This window comes from Syngnathus leptorhynchus, chromosome 2 (assembly GCF_054491065.1).
Source record: "Syngnathus leptorhynchus isolate UIUO chromosome 2, UIUO_Slep, whole genome shotgun sequence".
Lineage (NCBI taxonomy): Eukaryota > Metazoa > Chordata > Actinopteri > Syngnathiformes > Syngnathidae > Syngnathus > Syngnathus leptorhynchus.
In genome coordinates, this window is record NC_141196.1 from 17,762,070 (window position 1) to 17,787,213 (window position 25,144).

Here is a 25,144-nt window from a genome sequence, read left to right on the forward strand (position 1 = left end):
TTAAGTCCAGTCAGAAACACAGAACACCCTAAACCTTAGAGTCTGAGTCTGAAGGAAGGTAACACAGGTATAGAAACAGCCAAATGACAACAATTAAAAATAGCAACTAACATTGTCAGTTTCTTTTACTTTGCTTATTGATATGCTTTAACATCAAGGTACTTGACGTGAGGAAAAAGTAAAAGAGGAAGTTGCGAGGAGAAGGGGTCCAACGACCTCCATCCAGACAACAGTGTGTCGCAGCCACATATGTTGGCGTTAAGGACCCGTCTCACACGATCAATTGCAAGGCCATGCTCAGCCAAGGGTAGCCCCAGGAGGGCCTCAAAGTGCTCCATGTCCATAATCGATGTGTCCTTCAATTCTCTTTAGTTTTCTCTATTTTGCTAATCGTGAAATTGATGTACCTCCCTTCACTAAGGTAGTTAGTGAACATGGCTGTCTTTATTTTGTAATGTGGTCATATTGCGGCCAATTGGGTGCCTGTTTTTTTAGTAAAAGCTCCCTGGCACCTGACTGGCTGCAATGTAACCTGAAACATAAACTTTAAAGAGCTTTCACCTAGAGTGCAGAACAAAATTACATTTTAAGTAGAATGGCTCATTTTGTACTGAAAGAAGACTGCAACAATAATAATATTTTTACACTGTGAATATTGTGATGTCCCTATTTAGAGCCACCCCCCCTATCAATATTATCGAGTAGGCCAAATGATCAGTCCCTCTCACCGGACGACCAAAGCTTCAGCCTTTCGTTCTCACCCAGCTCTCAACACACCTGACCCTTTAGGCCCTCCCACAGGTGACGAGCCCATGGGAACGGGGACCATCCATCCATCCATCCATCCATCCATCCATCCATCTTCTTCCGCTTATCCAGGGTTGGGTCGCGGGGGCAGCAGCTTTAGGAGGGACTCCCAGACTTCCCTCTCCCCAGCCACTTCATACAGCTCATCCCGGGGGATTCCAAGGCGTTCCCAGGCCAGCGGAGAGACATAGTCTCTCCAGCGCATCCTGGGTCGTCCCCGGGGTCTCCTACCGGTGGGACATACCCGGAACACCTCCCCAGGGAGGCGTCCAGGAGGCATCCTGATGAGATGCTTGAGCCACCTCATCTGGAACGGGGACCCGTGTTGCTTTTAATATTGCTGTTCCACGCTGTGGCCCATGGGTGCCAGCCCGCTCGCCATCGAGTCCAACCACCAGAACACTGTAGCAGCAGCATTACCATTTCAATAAGTTTTAATCAGTCTGCTTGCTTGATCAAATAGATAGTATTTCCATGCTGCGTGACTCATAGGTTCTTGTGTACTGCACATTTCTGTTTTCAGAACTGGTGAATCATTTTATTGTCTTTAACATTTAGCCCTCTGAAATTACCAACAAAATGACTGAATGTATCGAAGAATCAGAGAGATCAAACGACTAATTAAATAGGCGCTGATATCTGTAATTGCTTTTACAGTTTTCATAATAATGGTGTTGCTTTGAACATTTCTATTGTCTGATTAGGCTCTGTGAACTTTGGCCACAATAACATTGTACGTTTCTCGGGGCGTTATGTTTACACTTAATTTGCACTAAAGTTGCTCAAATCTCATTAAAGTGAAAGATATTCGCCAAAGCAATCATTTACACTGTGTTGGCTACAGCGTGTCGTGATTTTGATTAGACTTATTATTGCAAACCGTCTGTTATTAGCATATCAATGCAGACTCTTTTTTTTTTTTTTTTTCTTGAAGACATTAAGTCTGTTAATACATAAGCCGAAAGATCTTCTATTGCGCATCAGCCGATTCACCGACTGGCGGAAAGGCTCTTTAATGCAAATATTCCACTTTCTTTCATTTCTTGCTCCATTTGCTGGCACCTCAACGAGGATGGGATTGTGACTGGAACTGCTGAGGCGGAAAGTAAACAGTGATATTTTTTTCCTTCCAGCTGTGGTGTGGACTGTATGGCTGGTTGGAGAATCTGAGCAAATGATTCATCATGAGACATGTTTTAGTTTAAATGTCAAATATTTGCTCATTAAGTAACATGTTACAAACAAACTGAACAGTATGGCATCCTTTAACCATTGTATATTTAATGTGATGATAAAGATTATGTCAGGTCATTTCTTTCTCAAGGCAATCAGAATTAAGGCGATGTGGATTAGTAGTAGTGTTTGCCTCCCAACTTGAAAGTTGTGGGTTCATTCCTCAACCCTGGTGACTATGTCAACGTTTTTGAGCACTGGACCCTTATTTGCTCCCAGTAAGGCCTGTGCACCCTCCCATTGGTGGGATACCAGTGGTACAATGACAATTAAGCCATTCTTCTTCTTCAAAATATATAACAAAAACAATAATAATAATAATAATGATAATAATAATAATAATAATTTATAATCTTATAAAATGGAAAAACAACAAAAACAGAATAAAGTTGTTGGTATCTTTTTCCACAGCAAATCCAAGAAATAATTGTCAACCTTTCGTCCATCTGTCCACTCTATCTTACATGCGTCTGATTGGGATTCAGTTGGACAAATTCCCTTGGGGCAGCCAGTTAAGATGCCAGCCCTGGAACGTGTTCAATTGCTGCTTCATTACGGTAAAAAAGCCAACTCCCTGTTCATTTTCACGCATGACTCTGAGACTTTTTTGTTGGGTCCTGTTGTGTTACACATTTTCAACCAATTTTATTTTGATTGATGGGAGTAGTCTTGGGGCCATTCTACACCGACATTAGAGGGTCGAAATAGCTTTGAAATTATCTCACGTGTTTGCCCATTACATCTGCTTTTGATTAGGTCTCATTTTTGCAAATTTCCTGATTAGGGCGTATATGTATATAGATGCTGTTTGTCAATCAATTGTCGCTGTTTCGTCTGTTTTGATACACACGCCTGCCCCCTGATTCCTGTTTGCCTGATCCGCTGTGTAGCGGTACGACTGCCTGGTTGTCTGCCTTGCCACACGCATGGCCTATGTAACGAGATGCCACCACGACGTGAGGTCGCTGAACGCTCGTCAGTCACCTCTTGCACTGGCATTCCAATCTCCCTTTTCCTGTTTTCGCATTTCCCAAATAAACAGTCCGTGTTGCACATGGTTGTCCTGCCTTGCTCGTGACAGGCTGGCTGCCGCGCTTGTCTGCAGTGACGCACATTGCTCAGAGGCACGCCCGGCGCTATCAGCGTTTACTCAAACGCCATTCTCACGTCACTTATAAACCCGCGAAAAGTGAAGCGCGAAGTGGCGAGGCATCACTGTACTCTTGTTGGAACTGCCCACAGCCAGGGAGGTGAAGGTGGACAGTGGCTCACTGCATGAGACAGGATATCCCCCACCCCTTAAAACATTACAAAAGGGATGTTTTGAAAAGTTTTATTGTGCTGTGATTCTTGATCCTTGACCGAAGCATGCGTGTCACAGATTATTTACAAGACGTGTGGCCGGATTTAATTAGTGATGCAATTTCACAACATGTCTCCTTTCAGACTTTAGAATTCTCTTTACGGCACTAGTCCAGTTTCTTTGTGGTCTGACTCCCGGCTCTAGAATAATGCCAATTAAGTTCATGGTTCTTATGTTCCTAGTTTACCATTGTTCAACATTGTGTAATACAAGGCTGCAAAAATAGGGAGCACATTTCATTCCATTCCCCTTCTCGTCTACATCGACTTCTTTCTTAAGGCTTTGACTCTCCAGGGGTGCTTGGACCACCCGCTTGGCTCCACTGAATCGGAAATTCCCCCCGCTATTCCCTTGATACAAGCTGTATGCCGGCTTGTACCACATCTTCCCAGAAGCATCTCAATCCTGTCTGCCGTGACATTGTAAAAAAAAAAAAAAGAAAAAAAAATCACGCATTAATCACATGTTCTCATTGTGCGCCAAAAATCCATTTGAGCTTGGCCTACATACGGACTCTTTTCAGCGTCCCCCGAAAAAGCACACTGCATAGATCCCACTGGGAAATGTGACACTGTTTACAAGACTGCTCCAGATATTTTATTGAAGGACTATTATTCCAATCAGGCTCATCGCCATGTTGGAGTAAAGCCACTGGAAAAAAAAAAAAAGAACTGAGCCGCGATTGTACATGCTTTACAAGGGAAACAATAAAACAAACATTTTAACTGTCCACCGTCACAGAAGTAAAATGAGAAACTCCTGTGGCAGTGAGGAAAGGCGGGCAGGGCATAAAAAGTAACTGTCAATCACAAAAATAAAATAAAAACAAATTCTCGTTAAGATCTTTCATTGCAAAAGTAAAGCACAAAATGAAAAGGAAATTCCTAGCCGTCCATCATCACAAAAAAGAAAAATGTCCAGCAACAGTCCAACATTCACAAAAGTAAAAGGTCCACACAAAAAAAGAAAAGAAAAAGAAAAAATGGTAACATCTTGTAACTCTCCATTAATAAATATGACTTCACATAAACAAATGGAAAATGTCCATACAGACGGAAATACAATAAACAAGAAACATTCTATCATCTACCAGAGTGTGTGATTGTTGCCCATTATACAGTTAAGTGAAAAAGTGCTGGAACTCTTTTCAGGTTATATTTTTTTCAGTTTTTCTACTTTCTTGTTTAAGATCATCAAACAAATGTAAATATCAGTCAAATATGTCTATGGTGATGGACAAAATGTTCTCTTTTTTTCGGTTCCGTCATCACGGAAGTAAAATAAGAATGAGAAAAAAACCTGAAATTCTTGCAACAGAAAAAAAAACAGAACAATTACAACCACCACTGCAAAAGTTAGTAAATGAGAAGAGACATACTTGAACTGTCAATCCACTTAGGTAGAAAAAAAACAGAAATCTAGAAAACGATTTATTGACTGTCGTCATCGTTGGATAAGTAAAACTGAGGAAGGAGAATCTGTATGTCAAAACTGTTACCGTCCATCATCTCAGAAATAAAATGAGTAAAAGGAAAAAAAGAGCATGTTGGAATGTTCCATCATTCCAGACATAAGATAAAAAGAGAAAATGTCACAACTCAACACAGAAATGCAAAAAAACCATAAAAAATACATCTCTTAAGTGTTTGTTTATAGTAAAATGAGAAAATGGTTCAACTTTTTATTTGGTAGCTGTCAATAAACAGCAAAATGAAATTAAAAACAGATAAACTGTCCATCACGGAGTAAAAATGAGTGAATGTCACATCTGAGTCAGCCTTGACTATAAAGCATCTCTTCAATACCAATTTCCATAATAATACCGGAATTTAGCAATAGAAATGTTCCTATCATGCAGGAAGGAAACCATGTGTATGATAAATGAGACGACCGACAGGATGGCAAACAATGTCATCCTGTCGCTATTACTTTACCAAATCAATACTGAATGACTTTGGGGCGCAGCAACAAATGATTGATGATGATTTTATTGTCAAAGACACAAAGCTTTTTTTCCCGCTAGGAGGTTTGCTGTTTTGTTTTTCACGGTCTGCGCCTCATGTTCGCTCCCAGTCAAACAATCTGTAATTGGGATTGAAATAAGAGTGCGTAACGCATCTGCATTGCGCCCTCCCATTTGATGTTTGCGCCCGCAAGGCTGCAACATTCTAATCAAACCGTCACATTGTCTCGCCCGCTAAATGTTTTGGCGCGCCGAAGACAATCGTCATTTTCAACTGAGGCTCGCCCGCCTTTCCGAAGCCGCCGCCGCTTTGAGCGTTTCTGCCAGGGGCTGTGGGTGCTCTCTAGCTCGCTCGCTTGCTTTTCGCACAGCCACACGCAGCCTTTCGAGACCATCAATTATTGAGGCTGCCAGTCGCCTTCGGGGACCTCTGGAGAAATCAGCATGATGAATGCAATCAGTAAGCAGCGGTGGGAAAAAAAAAAAAAAAAAAAAAAAAATATATATATATATATATATATATATATATATATATATATATATATATATATATATATATATATATATATATATATATATGCAGAAATGGCTACTTCCAAAACTGGAGTCCCTGAATTAGGTCTGAATGCTTAATGACATTCGCAATGATATAGCAAAATAATGAAGAAATTAAACTGTATTGGAATGAATGCAAAAGATACAGTACATAGTGCAATTGCTACAATCTAATCCTGGAGATAGTGATACGGAAGCCTGAACAATAATGATGTATGGCAAAATTCATATAAAATGCTGGTGCATCAGTGCTGTACTGATGAGGTATTGATGTCTAATCCTGGTGTTATCAAAATTATAGCCTGAGGGACAATGCTTTGTCAGATTGAGGTCTAATGCTGATATGTCACAATATCATATTGAAAGCTGGTTGTGTCAATATTTTACCCCAAGACATAATTTTAAGATACGTCTCAGTCTCGAGGCTGATCATAATATTGCCACACCCTAAAGCCGAAATTATATGGTACCGGTTCTAAGCGAGCGGCCCGGTGATATGCGCTCGGACCGTTAACTTTTTACCCTATTATATTTTTCTCTTTATTATCCTTTGATATACTATATGACATTGTAAAAAATGTTGTGTTGTTGTACTATATGTATTGTATTTGTATGTCGTAGTGGCTGGGGTCTGTTCTTGATAATAATTTAATCAGTTGTTTCAATAATTTTTAGCTGCAGCCCTGCTTGACACACCAGTAGGTACGAACCCGTGAACATTTCTGGTTTATCAAAGATACAAACAGGAGGATTACAGGTAGTTGTAATAGGTCCACCATATATTTTCTCTTGGGAAATAAAGACAATGAAGTCACATTTTGATGAAAGAGGTTACTTTAACAGGAAGTAAGTATTAAAACAATAAAACCCTTCATCTTACACAATGAAGAAGTGTCTTTTCTATATATCTTACCATATATTGCTTATAATTAAAAAGCTGTGCCTGGAGGCCTGGCCACCCATCAAGTGTGTAATTAAACAACCAATTAAATCTTATGTGAGCATTTCCCAAAATGAGTCTGTGAGGAAGCCTTTCTGAATTCTCCTAAATTGTGATGCAACTTGGGGCTAATTTACATAATATTGCACCCCCATTGAGTTTTGTCTGAATATGACTTGGCCGGTTAGACAAGACCGTAGCTGGAACTTCCACTTCCAAGCGATGACCGAACAAATCCGTCTGAAACCGTATGTTGCGTCAAATGGTAAGCAAAGTTGCAGTTTTGTTGGGTGCACAGATTATATTTGGCTAATAGTTATCAATGTTTGCTAGTAAACAGCATGTTACTGTTCAGTAAAAGTTGTCAATGTGGCGTTGAGGTTACAGTGATGGATTGTTGTAATACGGCAATGTAGTGCTATCTCGAAACGTGAACAAATTTTACATTTCGACCTCCCCTGGTTCTGCCACAAACATGCAACGGGAAGTGTTCTGTTTTTGGCACACCCGAAAGTAGATGGTGTGCTGGGTGAGAAATTGCCATTGCATGAGACCAGGCTGCCCCCACAAAATAGTATGATCTCACTGAATCTCATTATACATAAGAAGTTAACCTCTGTTTACAGTAAAAGTTAAAAGAGTCTACCTTATCATCGTGGGTGTATGTGAATAATACTATGAATAACCCTGCATAAATGAACACTTTCCTCATGGGCTTTGCCGGTAATAGAATGTGACAAAGTGCGAGCCTGTCTGCCTTTTTAATAAGATGCCAGGTGACATCATTAACTCACATTATGCCCCAAACACCACCAACCAACCAAGACATGCAAAATTAAACACCTTGGACACTTTTTCACAGTGTTAACTCCTTGTTTGGTTAATCCCAACCGACCAGACCGGTGCCTCCCACATGAGAGGCAGTACATTAAAGCTATAGGCAATCTGCATAGTTTTAAATTGGGACCAACGTGTAATGAAGTACGTAGAGGTGGAGGAACATATAGCGAGATGCTTCATTTAGCTGCTCTCAGCACCTTGACTTGAGGGACCAGCCTGTTTGTGTGTGTTTGTGTGTGTGTGTGTGCGTGTTTGTGCGTGCGTGCGTCTGTGTCTGTGTGCATTCGCACAACTGTTCATGTGTATATGAATGCATGCAAGTCTCTGCTTGCCCGTCCGTGAGCGTGCATTATACAGTTATAGAAGAGTTTCAAACGAGTTTGATTTGCTGCATAATAGTTAGCTAGCTCCAACATTCACACTTGCCAGAGGCTGAAATGGGCTTTTTTTAAAATGTATTTCTTTATTCATCTATGTATTTTTTTTATTGCTGGCTTGATGTGTGACTAAAGGGCAAGGCTGTCAGTCACATTCCAGTCCATTAACAAATAGGGTCTGGAACCCAGCATGCCTCTGTACTGTACCAAAAAATCTGATACAAATCTGGCATCTCTACTCACGAGAAATACAGTAATGGGATCAAACACTGTCATGAAAAAATGAGTACGTAAGTGACGATTCAACCCCGCAAAAATATATTTTAGTTGAGCTGTGACTTGCTTCTGAATCAACACGTCTCTCTGACTTCCTCATTAGAATTTAAAATTGTTCTTGCGATGTTTGAGAGGGTTTTCAAAATTTCTGTGTTTCCATCACCAGTTTGAATTTTTCGCATTTTCGAGGGTAGTGGAAACCCAGCTATAGTTAATTTTACTTTCGATGGGCAGTCGTGTAATTTAAGACTGTAATTTGCAAAAGGCACATTAAACTTTGGAGTATATTCTAAAGGATGAAATTGATCTAAAAAGTTGGACATTCTATCGTTCAAACATTCTTTGCTCCTGTATGAGTTGCAATGACATTGTGGAAAAAAATCTGGTCAAACATATAGACATGCTCTGCAGTATTAATACCACAAAACAATCTATGACGCACGGAACCCTCCAAAGGTGAAGAGAGATACAGCAAGGTGGTTGTACTGTACTGTAGCTCAGGAGAGGTACCAGAAGAAAAATAGATTAATTCTTAAGTAGTGAACTCATTGCTTCTTCGTATATTGTTTTTGGAAGTAATATCAGAAAAGTACAGTCACTTATCTCATGAATGTAGTAGAATGAGGCAACAATTGTAGGAATGGTAAAAAGGTAAAAGTCTTATGTGCGAGTTTATTGTTTTTAAGCCTAAAAACCTACAAAGTGATGCATTTGTAGTCAGCAGTTGTTGAGCAGCACAAGCTCTCCTGGTGCGATGTTCGCATTCATGTGGGAAAAAAAAAACCATCAAAACATTTTGTGCATGAAAAGGCTTTTTTTTTTTTGCACATACGTATGTGCTTATTTGTCAACATAATGGCCCGTTTGAATTCATTTTACACTGCTCATCTCTCGGTGGACTACCCTTTGAAGTCCTCTGAAAGTAAAACATTCCAGTTGATGCTCAGCAGTCACATGGTGGTTTTAAGAGATCACCAGTGTACACACCTATTTGCCGGAAATGGGTGATTTCAACCTACTTACAATTTTGGGCATCGGACCTTGAGAAAAAAAACATGTCTACCATATTGGCGGCTGTCTTTCTTTCTATATCTTCCCAAACACCCTTGAAACAATCTTCATATTTTGATACCATGCAACTCCCCCATTTCATGGCACAGTTTAAAAATGTTTTGTAATGTAATACCACCATCTGTCAAGGGTCTTTTTGGGGCCCATTTGGACAAATCCCCTAGTGAGACTTTGTCAAAGTATAAGCACTTACAATTTACCCAAAACGGCTGCTTGGAACCAAATTGCTCAACTTCCTGTTCAATTACGAGCATGAGTTTTTTTAAGAGTTTTTTTTTTTTTGTGTCCTGCTTTGCATGACCAGTGAATCTCAAGCTAATTTGTGAAACTAGTGTGGACTTTCTTTTTGAATTTAAGATAAATATCTGAACAAACCGCCGCCCTCTTCCAAAGAAAACTCTCTCACTAGCTTCCGGAGTAATACACCAAGTGCTTACATATTACTCAGTGGCGTCTCTCTCGAGATCATCATTCATGTTGGCATCCCTCATGACAGCATACATTGAGAGGATGATGACATGTGATGCCAGATACTGTGAGTGTGTTTTGTGTGTGTACCTCACAAAATGACAAAAGCATTGCCATTCCTAATGGATGTTCCTCTATTTGCCTTTCAGACTGGGTCAGAGAGGGAGCCGTCACATTTCTGCTGCACTAAGGTAAGTTAATATTTGGCTAAAAAGTGCTTTAATCACGGTATTACATTTATTGGTATTAGTTATTATTTGGTTCAGTTCCCACCTGGAACATGTGAGGGAAAGGGCAGAAAGTAAAAACAGTGCAGATCAGCTTCTAGCTAGCAGATGCAAAGATCAAACGAGATTTGTGTTATTGTTGTGGAGAGCTACGGTGAATGATGAGATGAGGGGACGAAGACAAGTTGTATCTTTTTTACTCTCCACACAAAATTGAACTCATCACATGGCAAGCAACACGCTACTTTTTCTTTCATCTAAGAAGTGTCATACTCCCACCTCTCCCTTAAAGAAACATGTCCCTGGTGAATGTTTATTCCTTGTGGGTCACCACAGTAGCATTATAATTATAACAACCTTTACTGGTGTACTTGTGCATGTTGTAAATTTTCTGGAAACATAAGAGAAAATAATACTCCCTTTGAAACTTAAATTATATACATTTAAAAGATATGCCAAATATGCATTAATACTTATCATTTTTTTTAAATGCTCAATCAAAAACATTTTACTCTCTTATTCTAAATTTTTGATAAAAACCTCTTATAAAATATTTAAATTAATTTACTACAAATTTAATAGTTTATTATTATTATATTTTTATTATTTTAATTAGAAATAAGGTCATTTAAATGTTTTTATTTCAAATAATTTTGCAAAAAATCTATAAACTTCAGCATATAACAACTTAATAAAAAAAAAAAGGCTTCACTTCTTACTTTTGTATGTTTTGAGGCACACATCAAGCAGCTGCCGAGAGCTTTGCATTTTACATTTCATCTTCAGCTCTAATGTTGGTGGCACATGCTTGCACGCACACAGGCAGGCACACAGGCACACACACATGCACACACACGCATACACACACACACGCACACACACGCATACACACACACATGCACACACGCACTTCTAATGCAGCTGCAGGTATGATGGCGACTGCAGCCTTCGTGGGCGGCTCTTCAAAATAGGCCAACGGAACACGCCGTTCTTTTTCTCACATTCGTCTTATGCGGATCAGTTGCTGCGTATTTGGAGAGGCCATAAAACATTTATCACTTTTGGGCAGCTCACCATTACCTTTCATAACTCTGGCAGAATCACCTTGGTAATGATTCTCCTAAATAGTGTCAATTTCTTAAATGTTGCTCCTATATAAAAACAAAGTGTTCTTTTGGTTATACTTTGGCTATAATTGGTAATACTTGAACAGTCAAGATGGATCACACTGTAATGTGAAAATGCATGTTAAAAATGCACATAGAACCGATAAAAGTATATTCACAACATTTTCAATTATCTTAATCTCAAGTGAATTTGGTAGAGAAAAACTCAAGAACCGTTAAAATGGGATTGGTTTTAGGCCTTGGCAAATTACAATTATTTTCTGAATGGTTAAACTTGTAACACGATTTCTAAAACTATTAATGTCGATCCCCAAACCAAATTTTGCAAAGGTCTAAGCACAAACACTGCTTAGCATTGAGTTTGTAATTTTCTAGCACACTCTGAGTACCCAGCACTTTTTTTGTAGATACAGCTCACTACTGAGACTCCATTTCCAATTGATCAAGGTACTCTTTGTCAAACAAGACACAATATTGCTGCTGGTGCTATTGTTTAAATATTCTGCAGTTGGCCACACTTTCACAGGAAAAAAATATTTTAGATAATTAGTTCACTTTGCATTCTGCCTGAGAAGTACAATTAGGCCACAGGTAAGCTGTCTGTGTTGAGGAAAATGGAGCGAAGGCAGAGTGAGATTTAGAAGAGACAGAGGAAGAAGGCGTGGAGGTGAGAAACCACCTGCTGTTTTCAACACCCAATTGTAAAAAAAAAAAACTAAACAAAAAAAACTAACATTGCTAAAAATGTTATAGAAAAAAAATATTAAAATTGGGATTTTTCTTGGAAAAGTCATGAAAAAGAGGAAAGCAATAAATTATTATTTGTTTAACTTTTTTAATTAGCTTCACTTTTTAAATTAGTTTTTAGTGGGAATAGTTTTTCCTCTGAGACTTATCAGAAAAACATTACCTCCACACTTCATTTTAAATTGAGTCAATCTACAAAAAAGAAAAAATCAACCAAAACATACTTTACTGACCATAGAACTTTATTTGATAAAATCACAGATAAAAAAAAACAATTCTTTTGAAATTAGTGAATACAAAAAATGCAACATATTTTTCACTTTTACTTACAACTATTGTTTAGTTACTCATTTGTGCAGGATTCTTTTCTCTTTAGGTTCAGATCTTTTTTTTTTTTGCGTAAGATTCAGTTCTAATTTAAAATCAATTAATTTCAGAAACATTTTTTCTGTTTCCATTCATTACTAAAAATAAAAGTCAAAAACATTTTCAACTTAATCTATCTCTTTTTGGTTTTTTTGTCCTTCAATTCACAAACTAAATCTACTTTCCTGAGACTGCACTTCCCTCAAGGTTCAATACCACCACCTGGTAACGGCGACCTGAGGACACAATTCCTCTTATTAAGCCTCTTTTTAAGTTCTTCTCACAATATATGTATAACAAGAAACATGCTGGCCGGTGCTGCCCCAGAAAATCACTGGGTTATTTTACTCAAGAAAGCATGTGTTAATTGTCTCACTTTACTTACACCTTGGAACATGTACCAGAGGTGTTTGATGCATTTTTTATCAGGGACAGTCTATGAAATCAATCAAAGAAATGGCGAATACGCTGCCCGAGGTTTACGAGATGCTAGTAAATCTGATGGCTGTGGGGAAGAAGGCCCAAATGTGTGTGCTCGTTGATGGTATACCAGCCTGCGGTTACTGGCATCAAGATATATTTCTACAGTAAATTTCCAGACGGCTTGTGAGCCTTCTAAGTTGTGTTGGGATGGAAAAACAAATCTCTCGCTTTTTGGTTCGGGGGTTGGGGGGGTCTGAGCAGGATTAACAGCAGTTCTGTAGTCGTCATCATGCTCAGTCGGGAGTTTCAGGTGAAAGCTTGTTCAGTCACACATCATCCTGCCTTGGTCCTTCCCAGGGCTTTGGTGCGAGGGTGCCACAACATGATTCAGCAAAGGATCTGAGCATCAGTTGCCACAGTCGAGTCCGTTGGTCGGGTTTTGGTTAAAGCAAAAACGAAATGTGGAAGGGCATGTGGATAAAACAAGCACATTTGCAACAAAATATACGTGCAAGACCTACCTGTAAATCGCAGAAAACCCCCAAAATAATTTACAATTTAGTATCACCCATCTGTCTAGGTTCCCTCTCTTTTTGGGTGCTGTTTGTTCCTTAGTCTGAGATTGACAAAATAGTCAAATAAATACCTTGACATTTACAAATGATGGATTCTTCAAGCTAAAATGGCTGACTTGCTGTTCAGTTCGGCCATGGCTCAGTTAGTGTGTTTTGTTCATTGGCATGCAACCAATGTTGGGTTTTTTATCTTCTGAAAAAATACAAAATGATTATAAAACTTTAACACTAAGCTCCGCCCATTTTAGACAGCCTAGGCGATAAATCATTTTTTTAATGGTTGCTTCAAACCAAAATAGCCAACTTCCTGTTTGGTTTCAGGCACACTTCCTTGAGACTTATTATGCGAGCTGCTATAATAGAGACATCTAAACAATTTTATGATAATCTGTGAAGCTGGTTTTGGAGTGATCAGCCGTGAATTTCCTGTTCCGTTCCAGGCATGGGTCTTTGATTTTTTTTTTCAGCTTTGATATACTGTACATGTCCACCCAATTTCCCATATACAGCATTTTCAACTTTGTATTTGAGCCATTAATCTCCATCAACAACATTCGGATTCTGTGTCCTTCTTTTTAGAATGTCGGATTTCAGTTGAGAGTCTCTCCGTTACGTGATGGTGGTGTTAATGCACGTAGCAGGAAGTGCGATAAGAGCCAGTGTTGAGAGTCACTGATGAGAGTTCCCAGCAGTAAGTTAGGAGTGAACATGCGAGGGGGAGAAGCGATCGATCTCATTGATCGGACACGGTGGAATTACGGCTCATGTTCTTCTTTTTTCCCTGCTTCTCTCTCTTGACTCTTAAACAGTGACTCCCACTCGCCAATGACTCAGATATTGCTGTTGCTGCTTGTAATCTTTGTGCCGCGTGACAAAGTGGTACACACATTTTGCTGGCTTGGAGAAAATTGTAAGAGACAAAAGAAAGTTGAAACAAACAAATTCACTAAAATCTTATACTTGTCCAGAAAAGGGTTTTATACGTATTTGTGCAATATGCAATGAGTTACCACAATGCAGTTCTGACAATGCTGTTTGATTGTTATAATTATGAAGGCAATGGTGCCTGGCTGTTCTTTGTCGGCTGAACCATTTGGGTTCAGTGCTCAGCCCATTTGTAGGCCCACTGCGATATCAGCAAGCCTTCCAGCTTGCATCAAGTAAGTAGTCAGACATTTAATATTCATTTTCTCAACAACAGATTTGATAATGAGGAATTCATTCCCCAAGTATTGTTTCCAAATGGCCCGGTCAGCATGCCATCCCCTCACAAGGTGCTTCGGTGTTTCGTCTGTTACACCACATTTTGGGCACGTTGCGAACGTAGCCCGGCCTGCATTACACATGCGGACACAAACGAGTTTCACACTAACTAAAAGTGACTCCGCTGGGATTGTTTTTTTTACTTTTATGAATAATATGGACCTGTGAGTATTCCCAATCTGTTAGCATCAAGCCATACACATAGTTGTTATAATACATAGTTATAACAAAAATCACATTTCTCTTTTCAAACTTTCTCTTTGACAGTAAGCCTCAACTGGGAGAGGCACCAAGCACATCGAAGCCCGTTTTTCAATTATTTATTTGAAACCTTCCGCACTACTTGACTTCACTGCCACCGTTCAGTGCTCTTATCTCAAATGTTTGCTTGCAAGTCAAGGCATGAAAACAATCATGCCAATGATAACACATAGTATCTTTTGTGGCTCGTCGTTAGGAATGTGGGCCTTCCTCCGAGTCTTTTCCCAGAAAAGCCCTCCTATTGCTTGACATCTATTCCCACTGTGGAAAAGAGCAGAGTTTGTCAGTGAGGACGGGAATGTTTGACAATTGACTGACACGCGGGAGAGTTGGAGAGATTATCAGAAGGAATAATTCCAATACTTCTGAAGACTCAGTTTTGAGAGGTGGAGGGCGGTACTGCTCGGGGGAACTGGTTGTCAAGTAATGGGAAGACTGAAATAATTGACATACTGTAGATACAGTCCAAATTCTATATTGGCTTTGATAAAAATGAAGCTAAAAGGCAAAGAAAGAGTAAAATAGTTCATCTGTTGACTGACAAAAATTCTACACCTTTTTATGAAAAATGCTTGACACATGTCACTAAAGTACTGTAATTTATTGAATACATAGCACACCCGATTTAAAGCCGTAACAGTTCAAATTGGCCCTAAATTATATATATATTAGTCGTTTAATTGCTTTACTTTGTTCGCTACAAGGCTCTAAACTGCTGTACCGTGTGGCTTTAACTTGTTCTCATTGCACACGCCTTGTTGTGCATCCATGAAAAGAAAGTGGTAGCGCAGTAGAATAAACTCCCCTAAAAAGCCAAATAATAAGGATAGCGTGTGACGTGAGCTTACATTTTTCTTTTCCAGTTTTCCATTTTCTGTTGTGAGATCTGAGCATTCTTTGGAATTATTATTTCATTAAGATGGAAGCACGTCAGAAGCCAATGCCAACACTGTTGTGCTAAGAGAACACACAAAAATGAAAAAAATAAAAATAATTGAATGAACTATCACAGGATAACAGGGCAGTGTGGCAAGAAAAAAAACAACTTAATGTTTTGCTCTCAAAACCTTTTTCACAGTCACCTCCCAACAGGAGGCCTAACATAAACTATAATAAATTAAGTACCTTCATAAGTGGCAAAAAATATATATACATAAATTATAAATTAGTCGTTTAATTGCTCGACTATATATATCAAGGCACCAGTGTACATTGTTGCAAATGTATACATTTGGCCTAGGAAGAAGTATTTACCACAGAAATTCTATATTTTACTGTTAAGAAAACATGCAACTTGATCGGTGACAAAAAGTTACATAAAACCACAACATTCTCTGCTGCTTTGAACGTGAAGTTGCTTTCCTGTCAGTGGAGTTCGACAAAATTTGATAGACAAAAATTGGTCAAATTCAACGATCAGGGTGTTTATGGTGTACTGATGCTTTTGTCAGTGTTGATTTGCCCAAAATTGATGTCTTCTTTCTGCTAAACAATTGCCCAAAAGTCAAACTAATTGTGACAGTGTTAATTTGCCCTAAATTGATGTCTTCTTTCTGCTAAACAATTGCCCAAAAGTCAAACTAATTGTGACAAAAACACTGAATTAAGTGCCTTTCTTTTGCCGGAATGTCCTGATTGGATTGACTGCGGTGATAACCAGCTGCTTTTTAAACAAGACATAGGTGTTTCAGAAGCCATCACTCTCTGTCTCATTTACCGCCTTATCGATGTCCTTAAGTGAGGTTCCCCAAGCACCTGCAAGGGTGGGATCATTTTATATGGATCACTGTCAATGTGTTGGTGGTGCACAGCTGATACCTCAACTTTAGTATAAAATGTTGTCTTGGCTGCAAAACACTGGATCGACAAAAAGTCTATACAGTGAAGGATGTGCAACAGAAATTAGGAATTTGTCGTCGAAAGAGAAATATTTCTATGCAAAGTATATTTGTAAAAATGTGCCACTTTGGGTGCAAAAAAACTCCCCGAAAGAAGGGAGGAAGTGAGGCTAGTTGGAAAGAGTAAAAGAAGGAATGACAAGGGATTGAGGACGGATACAAGGAAAGCTGGACAATAGATGAAAGGAGAAAAGTAGGAAAAGCAAAAAAGGAGGGAATAAGGTTTGATTTAACTGTGTTAAATGAATGTAATTGGAATAAATGTGGTAATTCTATGTGTATGCAAGTCAAGAAAAGCACGACCTTTGGTCCACCCAATTACTAGTATATTTAGCCACCAAAGTGTAATACATGCCCATGAAAATGTATCATTGCAATTCAAAAACGTAGGCATCCATCACAATTGGGATAGTGGTTTTTTCCTGTAGTTGTTTAAGGAACTGTGCAAGCATATTAAAGAAAAATGCAAAGAACACCCCGGTCGGCGAAGGCCAAGGGTAACTTGTCACTAAAGTACTGTAATTTATTGAATACATAGCACACCCGATTTAAAGCCGTAACAGTTCAAATTGGCCCTAAATTATATATATTAGTCGTTTAATTGCTTTACTTTGTTCGCTACAAGGCTCTAAACTGCTGTACCGTGTGGCTTTAACTTGTTCTCATTGCACACGCCTTGTTGTGCATCCATGAAAAGAAAGTGGTAGCGCAGTAGAATAAACTCCCCTAAAAAGCCAAATAATAATGATATCGTGTGATGTGAGCTTACATTTTTCTTTTCCAGTTTTCCATTTTCTGCTGTGAGGTCTGAGCACTCTTTGAAATCATTATTTTATTAAGACGAAAGCACATCAGAAGCCAATGAATCATCCTAATGATGTGTCACTGTTGTGCTAAGAGAACACACACAAAAAAAAAAAAAAAAAAAAAAAAAAAAAAAAAATTGAATGAACTAACAGGATAACGGGGAAGTGTGGCTAGAAAAAAATTAATCGACTTAATGTTTTGCTCTCAAAACTTTTTTCACAGTCACCTCCCAACAGGAGGCCAGACATAAGCTAAAATAAAGTAAATACCTTCGTAAGGTGTGTGTGTGTGTATATATGTATATATATATATATATATATATATATATATATATATATTTTGCTTTCCAGTACGCCCCCACCCTTATCAAAGAAGAAATTAAGCTCGATGCAAACAGACGCAAGCAGACCATGCAAATGAAATGAGCCAGAGAAGAGCATGTTTGTTTGTCTGTTTGTTTGTTTGCTTGTTTTTAACTCATTCAAAATCATTTTGAAAAAGATTTCAATGAGATCAATGGCACAGATTGTGTTACAGGAGGGTAATCAATGCCTTTCCTATTATGAGAAGTGGAGCAAAAACCCCTATCGGCTTCCAGTTACGCTCCTGCCATCGATTGGTGTGTGGGTATGCGGGAGACTGGCGTGATTTAGTTTTGTTCCAAAGCAAGCTTTTCAGCCCATTACGCCCCATTCACCTCTCTTTGGCTGTCTCCATCATCATTAACACCTGCCCGGTCATTACATTGAGTGGGCAGATAATAGGAGCCAGATTATAGAGTCCATCATTTCTCTTCCAAATTATGCAGGCTAACGATTCATGCAGCCGAGAGAATGGTTATAAAGGGTCAGTGGGTCAAAAGACCAAGGTCACAGCAGCAGGTCACCATCAAGAACATGAAAAACACACGTTGTTGTGTGCTTTTGTTGAGAGGTCTTTCCCCCTGACACCAAGTACAAAGCAGAGGACTTTGTTGGCAAATGAGGCCTTACTTCTTTTGACCTGAGAGTGTCACCTTGTGTCAAGACTCAGCAATTCGCTACATGAGGACACGACATGCACAAAATGAGCAAACTTGCTGATTGAACGCTGGCGTTCTGTCGCTAAACATTTTCTGGGTTGAAGGTGAAGTTAGGTCTTTAGTTGGGTTCAGGTCTGGGCAATTTTATTACAAAATTTCTCTGCTCATTTCAGACTGGCAACCAGTCCAAGTTGTTCATCGTAAGGCATCAAAGTGAACTTTGTTGGTGAACAAAAAAGATAAATGTTAATAAGATAAATAAATGGAGGGAAGTATGTGAATGGACGCATGTTTTTGATTTAGGTATCCATTTCAACTGGGATTAAATCTGAAACCTTAATATCCATTTCCCATAAAATAACAAAAATAATGGTGATAATAATAAGGTGAAGTTAATGATTTTTTTTCTCATGTTATCTTTTATGATATAGAACACTTTAAGTGTTTTTTTGTGAAGCAACATTACACACCAGCAGGGTAACGGCAGAATAAATGAGTGCGACCTTACAAACAAATCCAAGCAACACCATTATACATCTTATTACAACATTTCTATATCATTACACAACTATGGGCCTATTAAATTAAGCAATTTGCCGCCAGCTTTCCCTTTGGCTCAGGATGGGGGTGGGGGGGAGTTCACAGCAGCTTCTACATTACCTTTAGACTGTCATCAGTAATTTAGACCTCGTGTTTTTGAAGAGTAACTTTTTATCTCTCTACAGTCTCCGATTTTTTTATCGGAGTAGTTCTTTGTAGTCTGTCAGGTAAATGCCGTATCTTTGAACATTCATCTATCATATGCAGTTTGAAACCTCAAAATAACACCAACATATACTGGGGCCATTGTAAAAAGGGTTTATATCCAGTCCGGCCTTCCAGTGTGTAGGTTGCATGTTCTTCCCGTGCCTACGTGGACTTTTCTCCCACATTTCAAAAACATGATTGGTAGGCTGATTCAGCACTCCAAATGGCCCGTAGGTTTGAGTGAAAGTATGAATGGTTGTTCGTCCATGTGTGCCCTGCATTTGGCTGGCAATCTAGTTTAGGGTGTCAGTGTTTCAAAGTTACAGTCAGTCGTCGGTCCACCAGTGACAATGGCAGACAGACCGGGTAAAACAGGTGAGGACAGGTGTAAATAACCAATCTGTATTGTTTCTTACACTAGTGAGGAACAAATTTTGTAGCACGTTTGGGATCGATATGTGTAAATACTTAATAAAAATGCCACATTTCCTAAATACATTCCCTTTAATTGCAGTCAACGTGACTTTACAGAAGGTTTTGACCAAACCGACCTTATGTAACAGCAACATTTTGTTGGTCCTCCACAGAAATAATGAATGCAAATAGTGTGCTGATCTTTGTTGGGCCCTCCCCAGATTGATTCCCACATTGCTAAATCAAAGAACCTTGACTGTGTTGCAATCAATACATTTCTCGTCTGTACCGCATCTCTGCTCAAATAGTTCAGAAGAAAAGAACAGCAGACATATCAGGAAATGAATTAGGGTCCTCTTCCGCACTGACATTTTTTTCTGTAGTATATCATTCTACGGTTGGCTGGAGTTGCTTAATATCGTCCGTGAGGAAAGGTCAAGCTTAAGAGATTGCATTTGTCACAGCTGGGATCCCCCTCTAAATGACTGCGACGTCTCGTCAACGTGCAGCCAATTGAATGAAAGTGCTGACATTTTCATGTGTTTTTAGCCTCACCTGACAGAAGTTTGGAGCTCATGTTAAATACCTAATATCATTGTCGCTAATGGTCTCCCCGCAGTTGGCACCCCTGTGCTTATGTCGTTCGATGCTGATATTGGTACACCCATACATTTTAGAGTCCTTGCACACTTGCTCAGGCTGGATTAGCATTTAAGTGGCATAATTGTGATAAACATAAATAGAAAATTGCATGGACCAGGCTTTCCTCAGATCAAAATCTTGTCCCTTATAGCTGTGGATAAAAGGAAGTGAAGTTGCAGCTGTCCGAAGTGGGATTCAGTTCAAACAACGACCTGAACACCTTAGCAAATGATTAACATGTTCCTCTGTACCATCACTGGACATTTGGATTAAAGCATACTGTAAGAGATCCAGCTTCCAGTTACGGTAAACAATGATATAACTACAAAACATTGTCCGGTCTGCAATGCTTTCGGTCCTTGTATACATGTGGTTATTGTTGCTTGTTGAAATTGATACATTTTCAGCATGTAGCCAAAGGCGTTCTGTCGCTCGAGGCAATAAAACCATTGATTTCCAGCAAGGACAACGGGCAAATGAACAAGTGCGAACACCTCCTGTGTCATAATGATAAAGCCCTTTCTCCTAAGTGACATTTAGTGCATCCGACAGAATTGAACCAACCCGGCTCACTTATTCTCCCTGTCAACACACAGTTATAACCTTGAGTCACGCAGGCTGTTGTCAATTAAAAGGGACAGTAGTATCTGGTCAAATCTAAATTATCTATCAGCAAATGCCTTTGTTTCACTGACCTCCTCAGTCCATAGCCCATGTATTATTTGCTATCCTTTTTAATTGCTAATGAACCTTCACATTAGGATTTAGTAACAAAAATGAAATCCTCACATTTATTGATTTATTAGACCTTTGCCAGTTTATTTCATCTTTTCCTCCAAATATCTGTTGAAGCAAACATACAAGCACATTTGTCAATGTTAACATTCATCAAGTTGAATATGAAAAACATGGCTGCCAGAAGAATGAGTGCAATAAAAAAATTGTGTTCATATGCCATTTACCAGATGGCGGTAAGACCAAGACTAACTCATGATACCATATAAACACATTACACTGTGACACACATACGACTCATACATTGTTTTTGTTACTTTGGCTATTAAGTACAGGTATCATACGGTATATAACACATGTCGGATTTATCAAAGGTATTCTCATTGTCTGCAGACCAGTATCCCATTAGCACCATGGCCAGCACCCATGAAATTGAAGTTTCAATAGACTGACTCTGAAGACGTGATAAAAAAAAAAAAAAGAAAATTGTGAGGTGTGGACACGTTGATGGTCACTTTGCTCAGCTCTTGATGACGGGCCCTCAGTGAGTAAATGTTTCAATTAATTGCTTGTTTGTCAACATTTGGAATCCTGCATGACGATTTATTGCTGGTCTTATAAGTAGATAGTGAAGTATTGTGGCAGATACCAATAGTGAAATCCAAAGATAAGGTCTGTCAGAGTAGACCCAAGGTCACATATCTCCCGACTATTAGTTGTGCTGGTAGTGTTGGTGGTAATAAGTCAGTACAGTAGTAACAGTGGTATCCGTGGTATTACTCGTTGTAGTAGTGTGATGGTGATGGTAGGTGCAGTACTGGTGCCACTATAGTTGTTAGTAGTGATAGTAGAAGTCATAATGGTAGTAGTAGTGACATGGTAAGAGTAATGGTCGCAGCGGTAGTTCGTAGTATTGATGGTGGTCATCAGGATTTTGGTGCAATAATAGTGGTGCAGTAATAGTTATAGTAGTGGTTATAGTGATTAACTCACAATTTAAAGAGTGTAATGTTTAATGGCTGCTCTTTATTCCATCCAGCGCGCTCTTATTTCTTCTGTCACAGGCTTACATAACATCCAGAGGATTCATAAGCGCTATAATAGGCATACTCTTTTCTTCCAGAGCACTTCAATCACTGTGACTTTGTCTCAGGGGCTCGCCATACATGAGTCAGTGTTTCATTTTAGCCCCGCAATCACTTGTGAGCTTGGCCAGGCTCTCCGAAGCCACCTCGTGATACAGCGTGCTATTTCCATAATTCTGACTCAACACAATCCCCTTTTTGATCGCACGCAATCCCTCTTTAGCACCTGGCCGCTGACCATTTCCTGCCAACAGCACGTCCAGTTGGCTTAGAAAAACCGCGAGACGTGATGAGTCTGCTCCACATTTCTAAGAGATGGACAAATTGGGCTAAGACATGGGCTGTTGAGAGCGGAAGGAAAGTTAATCCTGAAATGCCAGTTTCTTTCTTTCTTTCTTTCTTTCTTTCTTTCTTTCTTTCTTTCTTTCTTTCTTTCTTTCTTTCTTGCATTCCCTCTTTCTTTCTTTCTTTCTTTCTTGCATTCCCTCTTTCTTTCTTGCATTCCCTCTTTCTTTCTTGCTTTTTCTCATTCTTTCTTGTTTTCTCTCATTCTTTCTGTTTATGCATCATTGCTGATGTTTTCCCAAGCTTGTTTTCGTCTCATTTGCACATCACTGTTTACTGTGGCAGCCCTATTGTGGAAGAAGTGTCCAATTAAGTCTAGATTTGTTGGCATATGCTATCACATCGGGATTCCTGATGCCAATCCTAATCTGTTCATTGCTTGTATGACGGGGTTTCAGCTTCGAGTGCAAGTATTTTTTAATTACTTCCCCCTGCTACATATAATGCATATGTGCATAAATTTAAAAAAAAAGAGAGAGAAAAAATGCATGACACGAAACCAAAATCTGTAGGCTCTGCGTCCTAAAGAAAACAGATAAAAAATACTAACATGATCCTCGCCGTGTACTAGTATATAGTGACAAGATAGCAACATGAAGAGAGAAACTGCTGAAGCAGATCAATTAGGAGTTTTATCTCCTGTAGTCTGGGGCTGTGTCCAAATTTCCACTCTTATCCCCTAACGGCTTAACCCCTCATTCACTAAATAGTCCCCCACCATTTATAGCACTATACAGTCGGTCCCTCAATATGTTTGCCGATTCAGACACCCACCCCTCAACTTGCTTCTTTTCCCATATTATGTGACGACCCTGCCCGCCATGATGCCTGATCACATTTAGACACACCTATAAAATAGCTTAACCACTTAATAGCACACAAATCAGGAAATAGTGTACACATTCGAACACAGCCTGGGATGATTTCTAAAAATAATTGATAAAATGATAAAATGTTTCCACACTATGCTTACATAACGCAGAATAGCAACATGAATAGAGATCAGTGTGAAAGGAAATCAACAAGGATTTTGAATTTTGCATTCTAGTCTGATATTTTCCTGGAGAACTGATACAATGCTAATATGCTAACAGTTAGTATGCTAACATGTGTCAAGATAGTAACATTATGCAAAAAAAAAAAAAAAATAGGCAGATTAATGAGTACTTTCCATCTTGCCCTGCAGCTGGGCACTCGATCACTCAATTCATCGAATACTAACATTGATTGATGCAGATTCTATACTATATCTTGCCATGTAGTCTTGCTTTATGCCTAGCGAGAATTGTTAAAATGTTGTCTAGCAAACACTGGCTATGCGAGCATTTACTGTTAGCAAGATAGCACTTTCTCGATTCATGCTGAAGCAGATCTTGACCTGTAGTCAAGTGCTTTGTCGACGGAGAATTGATGCAACCCTAATATACTAAGAGTGTGTAGAATAAATGAAAACTGTGTTCTAGTGTGCATGCCCACAGACGCAGATTCAACGTGTCCTTGAGCAAAACATTAGCCACGCTAAATGTTCATGACGAGCTGCTTGAGGAGCCTTTCTTATTGTCTTTTATTAAAAGCAATCAAATGCGACCCTGAGGGCTAACAATATGATTGTGTTTAATCAGCCATCCAGCTCACGCTGATATTGCTCTATTGATCGCTGATGTGAGTTATGACATTGACTTGCCTCTCTGCATTTACGAAACATCCTTTTACTATAATCTTTAGTCTTTACAGCAGGGGTACATCGACTTTGTTGAAAGTGAGAGCTACTTCCTGTGTACTGATGAGTGCAAAAGGCTATCAATTTGATACATGAGTTTACAAATGTAATCAAAATGTCTTTAATAATATTAGTATTTTACTATCAATAATCAATTATATTCATTTTCAGACACAGCTCATGTTTAATGATAAATAATATTTACAACACTCTTTTGCAAAGTGTAAGTGTTTGGCACCACCTTGGTAACCTCTGCTTTGCAATATTTGTATTCTATACTTGAATATTATTAAAAAGACGACACCTACTAACACTTTTTTGCATAGTGTGAGTCTCTGCCAGTGTTCGTATTATTATTATTTTTTAATAATTTCGACAATATTCCTAGAAAATCACAATGTCCTATCACTGGTGGATTATTTTTAGAACAGCCCCACAGGAAACTCCTGTTGTTCTCATGGGCTACCTGGTGCCCTTGACTACTCCTACTACCGCTGGCAGTACTACTGCTATTCCTATTACGAGTATTACTACCACTATCACTAGGTCTACTGCACACACCATCATTACTACAATCACTAGTGCTAGTACTACCACCACAATAAATATCAGAACCACCACCATATTATTACCAATACCACCATGACTACCATCACAAGCAACACCACCACTGCTCATACCACTACTACCACCACTCCAACTCCCACCTACTACTTCTACCACCACCATTTACTACTAATACTGCCACAACTACTACTACTCTCAGTAATAGTGCTAGTCGTGGTAGCTACAGTATTATTGCCATGACTACCACTATTACTTCTGTCAGGACCTCTTCTACAACATTG

At 39.1% G+C, this 25,144-nt stretch overlaps 1 protein-coding gene across 6 annotated transcripts in view; it reads left to right on the plus strand.

The window, feature by feature from the left end:
* Window positions 1–25,144, plus strand: part of lingo2 (leucine rich repeat and Ig domain containing 2) — a 182,333-nt gene that overhangs the window by 45,562 nt on the left and 111,627 nt on the right. For all 6 annotated transcript variants that reach the window (XR_015065474.1, XR_015065472.1, XR_015065473.1 and 3 more), the window contains one exon: window positions 10,043–10,084. The gene's annotated coding sequence lies outside the window, so the exon portion shown is untranslated. The remainder of the gene's footprint in view (window positions 1–10,042; window positions 10,085–25,144) is intronic.